The sequence below is a fragment of the Sorex araneus genome, chromosome 7, assembly GCF_027595985.1.
Source record: "Sorex araneus isolate mSorAra2 chromosome 7, mSorAra2.pri, whole genome shotgun sequence".
Taxonomy (NCBI): Eukaryota; Metazoa; Chordata; class Mammalia; order Eulipotyphla; family Soricidae; genus Sorex; species Sorex araneus.
In genome coordinates this window covers 32729573-32744227 of record NC_073308.1, presented here as the reverse complement: position 1 = coordinate 32744227, position 14655 = coordinate 32729573, and positions in this window count along the sequence as shown.

Genomic DNA, 14655 nt, shown 5'->3' with positions numbered 1-14655 from the left:
CCCTCGGAGGGGATGGGCTCCAGCTTCCCTCCCCACCCCAAGCAGAGCTCCCAGCGGCCAAAGACCACCAAAACCTAGCTACAGCCATGCTCGAGGCCCCTCTCCACATGTTCTGACGGGCCTCATGCATGAAGGTACTGGCAGAGGAACCCAGGTATGTGTAATCCCATCAACAGCCAACATCCAGAGACTTAAAAGTGAGCCCCAAGAAGCTATCTTGTAGCCTACTTCTCCCTCTGGGAGAAACTGGAGAGCTTCTGAGAGTTTCCTGCCCACATGGGACAGCCTTGCAAGCTTCCTATGGTGTATTCATATGCTAAATCCAGTAACAAGCTGGATCCTATTCCCCTGACCCTGAAAGAGCCTCCAGTGTGACATCATTGGGAGGGCCGAGTCAAGAGAGACTTCTAAGATCTCAGGGAAAGGACGAATGGAGAGGTTACTGAGCCCACTTGAGAAATCAATGATTAACGGGATTTTGTGATCATAATCGTGATATGGAACTCTCACCAGGCAGCCTGGCTACCTCAACTACATTAGGCCAGTAGTCCATTAACTCCTACTCCAATCAGCATTCTCTGAAACCCAAAAAAGCAATGGTGAGTGCAAGAAACAATATAGCCCTAATCAAAAAGTAATACTAACTTTGGGCAAAGAATCACATTCTCTGAACCAGCGCAAGAGGCTCCACACAAATACATAGGAACATCAAATTGGACGGGAATAGGCTTGATGGGGAAAAAGGAGACCATCGCCCACCGGCTCCCCCCAGAGTCCTCCTTGGCAGTGATGGGGAAGTGATGCTGATAATGCCTTGGAAAGAACCACCTACAGACTACCAAAGGTACCATGGGGAAATCGCACAGAACCCCACCATGAGGAGTAGATGAAGAGAGAAGCCCCAAGCTTCAGCAACAAATGCCCACAAATAAAGATAGTAAACTGAGACCCACTAATATTAGTGAAGTCTACTCAGGTCCACATTAAGTGAGGGACATGTATTATGGTCACAAACTTAAATTTGTTTTTGTGTTCTGCATTAGTTTACTGGTTGACTCACACAGGGGGTGACTGATGATTTCTTTCTTCATGAGCGAGTACATACATGAATCAAACTTGGTTACGGACAGCATCTCAGAAGTTTTGAAAGGAGCTTTTCTTGGTGGGCACAAAACAAAATTTTAATAATGTTATAATCTGTGAGCATTTGAATTTTTAGGGAGTCAAAATTTTAATAGTTATTACCATAAGGCAGGAGTAGGGGGAACATCCTGTTCTTCTGGCTATATAAGGCCTATGAAACCATGTGGTCTGACCCTGGTACAAAATGGGATAAACATGTATGCTTCTCTTCAGCTGCCCACAGCCTGTCTGCCTGTGAATGTTAAAAATATCCAAATAGTGTTTGGAAGAAAAATGATTCCCCTCCCCTTTAAGAAGGAGCTGTAGTACAGTATAGGGGAATAATTGTGTATTTTTGGATGCACTAGGCAAAAAGTTGGTTTTTCCAGAACTCAGTGAAACTACTAACGTATACACAGATCTTAGGAATAAAGTCAAAATCCACAGTAATTGAGAAATTAATATAGTTTCCATGTATAAAACCGTGCGCTGCTAGAATAAAGATATACTTATATCCTGAGAGAGTATACAGGTGTAGCCAGTGGAACAGAGTGGAGAGCCTAGAGAGCCCAGAGCGAAACCCTCAGGTCATGGGCAGAAGAGCTAATTTCATGACATGGAGTAAGGAAAGCCTATTTAACAAACATTTGGGGAGAAAAAATAGATGACTTCATGCAAAATAAGTACATACAAGAAAAAAAGTGAAACAAAAAATATTTCACCATCTATAAGGATTAATTAAAAGTTAATTGAAGGGGCTAGAGTGATAGCACAGCAGGTAGGGTGTTTACCTTGCGTGTGGCCAACCAGGGTTCGATTCCCAGCATCCCATATGGTCCCCAAGCACCGCCAGGAGTAATTCCTGACTGCAAAGCCAGGACTAACTCCTGTGCAAAAAAAAAAAAGTGAATTGAAGATCTTGAGATTATACTAAAATCATACAATTCTTGTAGGAAAGTAAGCAGAATACTCCACTATACAGACCTTAAAGGTATCTTCAGTGATTTGGCTCTGTTGATAAAAATAACAAAAACAAAAATGAACAACTGGGGGCAGCAATGAATTGAAAAGATTTTGCATAACAAAAGAAACCCAGGCAAATACAGCTCACAGAGTGGGGGAAAATATTTTATTTTATTTTTAAATTTTATTTATTTATTTTTGCTTTTTGGATCACACCTGGCGATGCACAGGAGTAACTTCTGGCACTGCACTCAGGAATCACCCCTGGTGGTGCCCAGGGGACCATATGGGATGCTGGCAATCAAACCCAGGTCGGCCAAGTACAAGGCAAATGCCCTACCTGCTGTGTTATTGCTCCAGCCCTAAGGGAGATAATATTTTAGTTAATATCCAAGATATATAAAATACAGAACTCAGTAGCAACAACAACAACAAATCCAATAACCTCAACAAAAATTGAAGAGAGGAAAGAAGACGGAATATTTTTTTTTTTTTTTTTTTGCTTTTTGGGTCACACCTGGCGATGCCCAGGGGACCATATGGGATTCTGGGAATTGAACCCGGGTCAGCTGTGTGCAAGGCAAATGCCCTACCAGCTGTGATATAGCTCCAGCCCTGACAGGGGAATTTTTAATAGGCATATGAAATTGGATATGCCAAAAACAGTAACAATAAGTCTCTCAATGAGAGACGTTACTCGTGCCTGCTCGAGCAAATTGATGAGGAACAGGATGACAGTGATGAAATTGTGTTCATAGTCACCTACTAGGGAAAAGCAAATCAAGATAATCAGTTATCATTTCACACCAGTAAGAATAGCATGTATGTAAAAAACTGGCAGCAATCATGTTGGTGAGGATATGGTGAAAAGAAACACTCATGCACTGTTTGTGGGAATGTTCAGCCTCTATAGAAAATAGCATGGAAATTCTATTAAAAAGTTAAAATAGTGTTTCCTTACATTCTAGCAATTCTCTTGTACCATCTACCACTAAAACAGAATAATATTCATTTGAAAACATATATGCATACATACCTAAGTTCATTCATTCATTAGTTCATATTGTTTGTTACAACATGGCAATGGGATGATCAAAAAGTAGAGGGATAAAAGTCAATTTGTGATGTGTTATATTTCACAGAGGTGTAGCTACAGTCATTTTCTGAGGATTTACTGAACTGGTTGGTTCCAATTGAAACCTCTTGTGTTTTCTTTTTATTTGATCTGAGATTGGTGGGCTTCTATGCAACTTCCCCATCAAATTTTCTGGCTCCTACTGGGCTATTAGTACTGTGAAAAGGGAGGAACTGTTGCATGGCTCCAGGAGGACTAACATTATGTATTTGCTTAGAATATATTAATAACTAAAACTTAAGTTATCCACAATTATTTCCTAAGGCCAATTGATCTGATTAGACTCTGAAGTCAATGAAAATCTCATTTACACACAATCAAATATTAAAAATAAAGTAGTAAATAGCCAGTGAAATAATTTTATTTGTTAGTTTTTGGTCAAGTCATTGTGAGGCAATTCAGTCACGGAAATTTATGCTAATAGTGATTGTGACTAAAAGCTTGAAATAATACCTTTTAGTGTATATGTTTAGATATATCCACAGAAAACTATAGCCACTTGAATATATCCATATTAAAACAACACAAAAAATGTGTTGTTTTAATGATGCATTTAACTTCTCTAGTGTTGAACAAGGTTCTGTGTGTATTTTTAAACTATTACATCAAATAAATTGATGTGAAGATAAAGTATAATTTGAGTTTAAACCTTTTATTATAGCAGAATTGGGAATTTGAATATTAGATAAAATTAATTTGATTACATTTTCAATTTAAGGTACTATTAGTTTGCTAATATTTTAGACTGGCAGAACTTTTCTTTGGAAATGATGGATAAGACTAAACCAAATGATTTTGGTAGTAATTAGAGATAAAACATCATGTAAAATCTTGGGTTAATATGCATGTTTAGATCTGACATATATAAATCAGGATATTTATCTTGAAGGGAAATTTTGGTTTCACAGTTTTCAGATGCTTTTGTAGCAGTAGGTTAAAATGAAAGATGAAGGGTGATTTAATTAATCAATGAGAAAATGAGCCATTAAATAAATGGATAAAGCCATATAGAAAGACAAGATCCCTCATTTACAGATATTCGTCGAAAAAACAGTTAGATTAAATTAGCCTATTGCAGTTCTGCTGAAGTGTTATGTATATCTAGGACCAGTAAGTCATAAGGTATATGAGGGAATAATCATAGTCTCTGAGACCATACTATAGAATCAGTTATATTCTATGTAGTGGATTATTTAGGAGAGGGTCCTGTTATAAAGTAACAATCACTGAGTCTTAGTATGTGGACAAGCTTAGGCAGTCTTGATTTACAATTATTCTCATGTGAGGTCTCTATCTGTTTTCTCTTAGATGTGGAAAAAAAGATATGTACCATTTAAACTTACCACTTTCCTTCATGACTTGTACAGATTTTCTTCAGACTTACAATCTAGCTCTGGACAATAGGCCATCATCTTTGGTCAGCTTTTTCCTATGCTGAAGCCTACATCAGGACGATGTGTACCACTGAATATAAAGGTTCCACCATTTCACTCCAGTATGGATTTGGAGAAAAGCAGTCTTTACTCCAAAGGGTGGGCGCAGAGGTGAGTTTGGAGAATTGTTGAGCCTGCCTTAGAGTTAGCCTCATGTGATTGCTTCCCCCTCCAGCTCCTACTTTTCTGTTTTCTTTCATGGGTGTTCATACTATGTAGTGTTCACCACAAACTCTGCTTCTGCATCCAGAAAATGCAACCTAGGAAAGTTAACCCACAGAACTAGAGGGTAGGAATAATCACACTCTGTCTTTTCTTGGTACACTTTTGATAAAAACAAAAAAAGGTGAAAACTTTTTTTACACCTGCATTTGGAACTCAGAGATAGACTTATACAAAAATTGTCATGCCACAATATTTTTAATAAAGATACAATTTTTGGAAGGAGAGGATCACACCAGTGATGCTCAGGGCCTATTCCTGGCTTTGCACCCCGGAATTACTCCTGGAGGTGCTCAGGAGACTATATGAGATATGGGGGGGGGGTGTCAAACCCAGGTTGGCTGCTGCATGAAAGGCAAATGCCCTCCCTGCAGCACTATCACTACGGGCCCAAAAGTCTCTACTGAATTATTTTAACCAGTTTGCAGAATATCTTGTCTTGACTGAAATAAATCTTTCTATACTTTTAATGCAAGTGTAATGCATTTTCCAGTTAAAAAAAACCGATATAGAAAAGCACTTGTTTATTACTGTGAACCTGTTGAGAAAGGAGATAGTTTGTTAGTTAAATACACTTTGTGTTGGAGAAGAAAAATAAGAAAGAGACTTTCACAGAAGGAAAAATTAGAGCCTCCAGTGGGTTTGAGAGGAGAAGAAATTGACAAAGATTTAAAATATGATTTTAAATAGTCAAACATCTTATTTAATTATGAAGCAGGAAAAAATTTATCATCCTTCTGTTGAATAAAAGCAACATATTTTAAAAACAAAAATATGTATTTGAACTACTAGTTTCACACATGCAAGTGATTTAGTACATTTTGCTCTTCTGAGGTTCACAAAGGCAGTCTGTGTTGTGAGCTTTTATTGATGTTGATTTTTTATTGTTCTTGATGTTGATAAAGAACAATAAGGAGAACACAGCTTGGATGTGTTTGGAGAAAGAACTGAGATGGGATGCAAAGAATCCTTTTGTCTCTTACAGCTCTAAACTGCTGAATAGAAATATACAGTTTTTCAAGATACCTCTAAACAGTTTGTATTATACTATAATAAAGTTAAAAACCAATACTGGAAGGATCACTTGTATCACTTGTTATCCCATTCATCTTAAATTTATTCGAGCGGGCACTAGTAACGTCTCCATTCATCCTTGTCGCATGCTAGTGTAGCCCAATAGTATCTGCTCACTTCAGAACATGAAGAGCCTCAAACCCTTCAAGGTTTTGATGAAGAAATCTGACCATCTAGTTGGTGGGCAGCCGAGAGATCTTCTGACGTCCCGTGGAATCCAGTCAGTAAGAGCTCTAGTCCAGCGGTCATCTCTGAATCTCATTACATGAACGGCTTATCTGATTTTTGATGCCTTGGCAAACGAGAAGCGTCCCTGATTCTTGACCATTGACGGAGGTCAGAACTCCAGATTCCTTCTCTCACTTGAGTGAGATGTGATACTCCTAGCACAGTTCTTTCGATTCCTCTTTGGGATACCCTAATAGCGTTCTCATCCTGTTTGCGTAGGGCCCAGGTCTCTGAGGCATATGTTAGTGGAGGAAGAATGGTGGAATTGAAAAGTTGTGCCCGGAGGTGGAGGTTCTTCATGCTCTTAACCACTTCTTCGACGCTCCTGAAGGCATTCCACGATGCTCTCTTCCTCCTGCGCAGTTCTGGCACCAAGTCATTCCTCATGTTGATTTCTCGACTCAGGTACACATAGCTGCTGCATTTGGAGATGTTCGTTCGTTGAGAGCAAATGGAATGTCAGGGACTAGATCGTTTTCTCATGAGCATTAAATTGGTGAGATTCAGCGGCAGTCTTTCACTAGAAGGATTTAAGGAAAAAATATTAACCTTGCATTTCTGGTCTTTGGCCTATATGAACATTGGGAATAATATTGAAAATATCACGAAGGGTCATCTGCAGAAATACTTCTGTGACTAAGAGAGCTGAGTATAAACTATAGTTACCTATTTTGAACATGATAGTTTGTGATGGTTGGGCATATATGTGTGTATATATGCATATATACATATATATATACTTGTATGTAAGTATACATTTGTATAAACTTTGAGCTATTATAAATGAAATGAAATAATCTTATTTATCCCATTAGTTGTTATTGGAGTTTCTGCATGGAATTTTGCATTATTATTTTGTATTCATTCGGGTTAGTTTACTCAAAAACCAGAAAATTAAAGAATTTCTTAAGGAAAAGGTTACAAAAACTTTGGAAAGGGCCACCAGTTCTAGGGAGGAACAGATGAACAAACACATTTGACGGAGCTAAAAGTGGAATGGAAGCTCAATTATAATAAAGATTGTTTCTTTTAGGTTATTCCTGTGTCTCTAGTATATGTAATAGTACTGGACATATGGGTGGACCATATTAAGCATTGATTGAGTCAAAAATTCAAATCTAAAAATTTGCATGTTACATGATTGATATAATATTAACAGACCCTGACCTAAAGTTAACCAAGTTCAATGGGATCATATTGTTTTCCTGCAATAATTATTCCCCATGGATACCATTTTCTAGGAAATATGGAGAGTAGAGGCCTTGACAACAGATAAATAGGTCAAAAGCTTACCCACCTAATTCCAGGTGAGGAATTAGAATTATCACAAGGCAAGATACTCATTCTAGGTTATAGCTCTCTTTGTGGGAAATAGTTATGGCACTGTCTAATTTTTTGAGTTAGAATTCTGCATTTCAAAGTAACCAAAATACAACAATCTTATAAACAAAAATAATCACGTCTTTGATTAGTAGTAGATTGAAGAATACAAACGCATAGAATGAAAATGCTTATTTTTTCCTTGTTTGAAAGCCATTTTAATTATGGACTAATAACAATTTTAAAGCATAAAAAAACCCACAGTGAGAAAGAAATTAATCCAAAACTGTGCTGAGAAACACTGGGTCCAGCTTAGTTCTCAGTGCCCCTTAGTTGACTATTGGTTCAGAGGAATTTTTCCACCAAGAAAAGTCTGTAGCAAGGTGATGGCTCCTACAAATAGCCCAGATTATAGGGCTTCAAAAATCTGTTTCATATGATTTTTGTATAAAGGTTTTAATTAAATATATTCAGGGAATTTAGAGAAGTAAGCCAGAAACCAAAGTCAGAAAATATGTCTATTTTTTCCAATGACTTTGAAGAAATTAGTTATGGTAGACAGTTTAGGTTAAGGAAACTTTTTTTCTCATGGAAATTGTTTGCTCTATATAAGAACTACCACTAAACCAAAATGAAAGGCTTATTCACTATAGCTGAAAATAGTGATTATATCTCAGACAAAATGACACAGACAAGGTTATTTTTATCCTTACTAAAGTAGCTTTAAAAAATATTATAATGGCTTCAGTCAATAATCATGTCTTTACTGTAAGTTGTACTTCAATAAAATACAATATTTCAGAATTATTCCTCAGTACCACAAAGATGATCATTACCTGCTTCAAATATATAGAAACAGAGAGGTTAGTAGTATCATTTATCAAATATCTAATACAGAAAAGGCAGAAATAGTGATTTTTTTCTTGGTTTGGGGTCACACCCAGCAGTGGTCAGGATTGACTCCTGGCTCTGTACTTGGGAATCATCCCTGATAGGATTTCAAGATTAAACCTGGTTCAGTTTTCCCTCTTTATTATTTCTCCAGTCCAGAAACAGTAATTTTCTAAGTAAATAGGTTGACTAGTGTTCTGTGTTCTATCCATTGAGAAATTCAAATCAACAATAAATTACCTCAAAGTAAAAAAATATATATTTAATTACAAACTTTTGTGCAGTTAAACAAAAATGTATGTGCTAAGAAGGAAGGCAACTACTGATGTATGTTTAAAACAATATCTCCTAAATAGTATCCCAGGAGTGGCTTACTCTTATCTGTAGCATGGTATCTAAAATTAGCTGTATATTATGAAAATGAGTGTGTTGAAGATTCTAAAAAATTCTTTTATTCATTTTAAAAAATTTTCTTATTATTTTAATGGGAAATCATTCCTTTTTATTTATTTTGCAGTTCCATCTGTATATTTTATTTTTAAAAAAATTATTAGTGAATCACCATGAGGTACAGTTACAAACTTATGAACTTTTGTGTTCGCATTTCAGTCATATAGTGATCGTTTACCCATTCCTTCACCAGTGCCCATTCTCCTCCAACACCATTCCCAGTATCCCTCCCACCACCCCCACCCCATCCCCAGCATCCCACCCTGCTTCTGCGGCAGGGCATTCCCTTTTGTTCTCTCTCATTTTGGGTGTTGTATTTTGCAATAGCAGTATTGAGTGGCCATCATATTCAGTTTATAGTCCATTTTCAGCACGCATCTTTCAACCCAAATGGGTCCTCCCAACATCCTTTACTAGGTGTTCCCTTCTTTATCTCAGCTGCCTTTTCCTCAGAATGTGAGGCCAGTTTCCGAGCTGTGCGGCAGACCTCCTGGTTCTTATCTCTACTACCCTTGGGTGTTAGTCTCCCATTCTATTAATTTATATTCCACAGATGAGTGTTATCTTTCTATATCTGTCTCTCTCTCTTACTTATTTTACTTAACATGATACTTTCCATGTTGATCCACTTACATGTAAATATCATGACTTCATATTTTCTAGCAGCTGCATAGTAGCCCATTGTGTAGATGTACCAGAGTTTTTTTAACCAGTCATCTGTTTTGGGGCACTCTAGTTTTTTCCAAATTTGGGCTATTGTAAACAATGCTGCAATGAACATATAAATGCAGGTGTCATTTCTACTATACCTGTTTGCCTCTCTGGGATATATTCCCAGCAGTGGTATTGCTGGGTCAAATGGGAGCTCAATTTCTATTTTTTTTAGAATCGTCCATATTGTTTTCTAAAAGGGCTGAACCAGTCAGCATTCCCACCAGCAGTGAAGGACAGTCTCTTTCTCCCCACATCCACGCCAACACTGGTTGCTTTTGTTTTTTTGGATGTGGGCCAGTCTCTGTGGTGTGAAATGATATCTCATTGTTGTTTTAATCTGCATATCTGTGATGATTATTGATGTAGAGCATTTTCTTATGTGTCTTTTAGCCATTCAGATTTCTTCTTTGAGAAAATTTCTGTTCATTTCCATCCCCATCCCCCATTTTCTGATGGTGTTGGGTGTTTTCTTCTTGTAGAGTTCAACCAGTGCCTTATATATCCTTGATACCAACAGCTTATAAGATGGGTTTTGGTAAATATCCTTTCCCTTTCTGTAGACCGACTTTGTATTTTGGTCACTGTTTCTTGTTAGGTGCAGAAGCTTCTTAGTATAAGATAGTCCCATTTGTTTATCTCTGTTTTCACTTGCTTGACCAGTGGCATGTCATCTTTGAAAATACCTTTAGCTTCAATGTCTCAAAGGGTTATTCCAGCCTACACACAACAACAAACAATGGGAAGAGACCTCTAAATAGCTCTGGACGAATCAGAGTCCTAAAGGATGATTTCAAGAGGAACAACAAGAGAATCATCAAAGTACCAGAAAGACAGGGAAGCAACCCCAATGAAAAAGCCACAGTTGAATAAATCATTGCTGAAAAGTTCTCAGAGCTGGAGAATGAGGGCATCCAGATCCAAGAAGCCCGAAAGGTGCCAGTTAAATGAGAGCCTAACAAAAAAATTCTAAGATATATCATAGTTAGAATGATAGATGTCATGGATAGAGACACGATACTGAAAGCATCAAAGTCAAAGAAGAAAATCACATACAAAGGAGCACCCCTTAGATTCACAGCATATCTATCAGAGGAAACCCTCTAAGACGGGAGGAAATGGTGGAATATAGTGAAAAAACTCAATGAAATGAACACTTCACCAAGAATACTTTATCTGGCTAAACTCTCACTTAAACTCGAAGGAACAATGCACTGCTTTGTGGATGAACAACAGCTCAGGAACTTCATAGACTCAAAACCAAACCTAAAAGAAGAACCTAAAGGGGCTACTATAAGACAAGAAAAACCCCTGCAAGCACAACAAACCTGTACAGAAAGATGACACAAAACACCATAACAATAATCTCTCTCAATGTCAATGGTCTAAATTCACCAATTCACCAATTAAGAGACACAGTGGCAAAATGGATTCAGAGACTGAACCCAACATTGTGCTGCCTACAAGAAACTTATCTGAACAGTTAGAACAAACACAAACTCAAAGTGAAAGGATGGAAAACAATCCTGCAGCAAACAACTCCCTCAAAAAAAGCTGAGGTGTCTTACTAGTATTGGACAACATAGATTCAGGTTGAAAAAGAACAGAAGGGACAGTGAAGGCCATTTTTTATTAATCAAGGGATATGCACAGCAGGAAGAAATCACACTCCTAAACGTGTATACACCCAATGAGGGACCAGCTAAATACCTACAACAACTGCTAACAGACCTTCAGAAGGACATTGTGAGCAATACAATAGTAGTTGGAGACTTTAAGACCACCCTGTCACCTCTGGATAGATCAAGAAGATTAAAACTCAGCAAAGAAATATTGGCTTTGAAGGAAGAAATAGAAGAGAGAGGGCTAATAGATCTATACAGGATTTTATATTCACTTTGCCCCTAAAAAAGAATATACATTCTTTTCCAGTGCAAACGGAACATTTTTAGGAATTTTAGGAATAGACCATGTACTGGGCCACAAAACATACCTCAATAGAATCAGAAAGATAGACACTGTATCAGCTATCTTTTCAGACCTTGTAGAAACTCTTAATTTGTTCTTCATTGTAGTTGGAAGTTGGCGCGTAGACGATGAAGATAGAAACGCAGGCAGTGAGCCACATCTATTCAAGCGTAATCGTCCAATTCGGGTTGTTAGGCCTTCAAATGAATCGATGCTCATGGCCAAGTTTGTATTGACAAGGACACCAACGCCACCAATGCCTATGTTGTCGCATATTCTGAGGAACAATTCTTCTCCAGTGTCAAAAATGGCATTATGTGATTAATGTCTCCTCATTTCAGTCAGACCAATGATGTTGTACTTGATATTCTGCGCTTGCTTGCACCATCAGGTCCTCGATGGATGCTTCTGATGCCAGTGTCCATGCATTGAAAGTACAGACAATCATTTTAGTCTTTCTTTGTTTTGCAGTCTAGTTCTTCCCCGAGATTTTTTAGCCTCTCCTTGCTCATCTTTCTTAACACTGCCGTATTGGGGGCTGTTTTGGTGGCAGGTGAATGAGGCCAATTGTTGTTACTGTTGTTGGCATATCGAATATACGACAGGTAGCTTGCTAGGCTCTGCTATGTAGGTAGGATAGTTTCCGTAGCTTGCCAGGATCTCTGAGAAGGACGGAGGCCTTTAGGGCAGCCTCCAATCGCCTGAAAAAAGAATACACAAACAGACGTCTGGAGAAGTTCTATAAAGAAGACAACACCTTCTACAAGATCATTGTTTGTGATTTTAATGCCAAGATATTTTCGAGAAGGTCACCCGAAGAGCTCCACATTGGGACATATGGCCTAGAATGGAACGATCAGGGTGAGAGACTGTCTGAATTTATCATGTCAACCAAGACCATCCATGGTAACTCACAGTTCCAGAAGGCCGAATCTAAACGCTGGACATGGGAGTCTCCCGGTGGACAGTTCCACAGTGAAATTGTCCACATCATACTCAACCGAAGGTTTTGCCTGACCGATGTCGCTGTTGTCCCAAAATTCCAAACGGGATCGGACCACCATCTACCTTCGTGCGAAATTCTACTTCACAGAGTGGGGAGAAAAGTTTGCAAAATTTAAGTCTAAGAAGACAACTTTCAGAATGACCAACAACTAGGAGCTCTTTGGCACTACTGCAGCAATGTGGGAAGATGCCGTCCTTGACAACATCGACAAGGAATACGATTGACTAGTTCAGCACCGCCATTTCTGTGCTAAGAATGCCGAGAGTGAGAAAGCCACAAACAAACGCCTGTCTTCAGAAACTCTCAAGCTCGTTAGTCAATGTGGTTTGGCGCGAGCCTCAGGAAACCACAAGCTAACGTCCAAGCTCACAAAGCTGTGCAGAGACGTGATAAAGGAAGACCTCAAAGAGAGAAGAGCAGCAGTGTTAGCCAGTGTAGCAGAAGCTGGAAGAAGTATTCACAACGCTCGCCTGTCCTTCGGCAACTACAAGACCAAGATGACTGATCTCCGACGTCCCGATGGATCTATCACATCTTCCAGAAAGACAATGGAGATGATTATTCACGACTTCTACTCGGATCTTTTTGAGAGCCATGTCCACATGCCTACATACCAAATTCCGCAGGATGGATATGTCGTTCCCAACATTCTCCCTTCTGAAATTCGACACACCATTTCATTGGTAAAGATGCGAACAGCACCTGGTCTGGACAAGGTCAGACCCGAAAACCTGAAGAATCTGCCGCCAGTACTCATCAATACACTGGCTCGACTATTCACATGCTACCTGTCTGAATGCAAGGTTCTGTCTCAGTGAAAAACCAGTAGGACCATTCTGTTTTACAAGAAGGGAAACATCCACGACATTGGCAACTATTGCCCAATCTGCCTGCTGTCTGTCGTCTACAAGTTGTTCACTCATGTCATCCTGAATAGAATAGGCAGAACACTAGAAGAAGGACAACCATGCAAGCAAGCCGGGTCCTGAAGGGGATTCAGCACGATAGACTACATCCACACAGTGACCAAAGTCATTGAAGTTTCTCGAGAGTTCAAGATGCTGCTCTAATGTTCAACAACTTAAAGAAGGCCTTAGATTCTGTTGAGACTGAGGCAGTCATCGAAGCCCTGGCCAAACAGGGCATTCAAACTCAGTATATCAAAATCCTCCTTGAGCTGTATTGTGGATTCACCACCAGGATCTCACCATTCTACAAGGAAGTGATCATTGACGTAAAGAGAGGGGTGCGGCAGGGTGATACCATTTCACTTCAGTGCCACCCTCGAGAGCATCATGTGGCGACTGGAATAGGAAGGAATGGGAGTGAAGATAGACAGTCAGCAATTACACCACTTCCACTTCGCTGATGACATCGTTCTCATAACACCAAACATTAACCAAGCGACACACATGCTGGCTGACTTCGACCACGAGTGTGGAAAGGTTGAATTGCAGCTAAATCTCAACAAGACAATGTTCATGAAAAAGGAACTGGTCCCTGAAGCTCCATTTGCTCTCAATGGAATGAACATCTCCGAATACAGTGGCTATGTGTACCTGGCTCGAGAACTCAACATGAGGAACGACTTGGTGCCAGAACTGCGCAGGAGGAAGAGAGCAACATGGAATGCCTTCAAGAGCGTCGAAGAGGTGGTTAAGAGAACTAAGAACCTCCGACTCCAGGCACATCTTTTCGATTCCACCGTTCTTCCTGCACTAACATATGCCTCAGAGTCCTGGGTCCTACGCAAACAGGATGAGAATGCTATTAGGGTATCCCAAAGAGGAATCGAAAGAACTGTGCTAGGAGTATCACATCTCACTCAAGTGAGAAAAGGAATTTGGAGTTCTGACCACAAGCAACAGTCAAAAATCAGGGATGCTGTCTCGTTTGCCAAGGCATCAAAAATCAGATGGCCCGGTCATGTAATGAGATTTAAAGAGGAATGCTGGACTAGAGCTGTTACTGACTGGATTCCACGGGACATCAGAAGACCTCGTGGTCGCCCACCAACTAGATGGTCAGATTTCTTTGTCAAATCCCTGAATGAACAATTTGAGGCTCTTCCTGTTCCTGGAGCAAGCAGATATCATTGGGCTGCACTAGCTCACGACAGGGACGAATGGAGA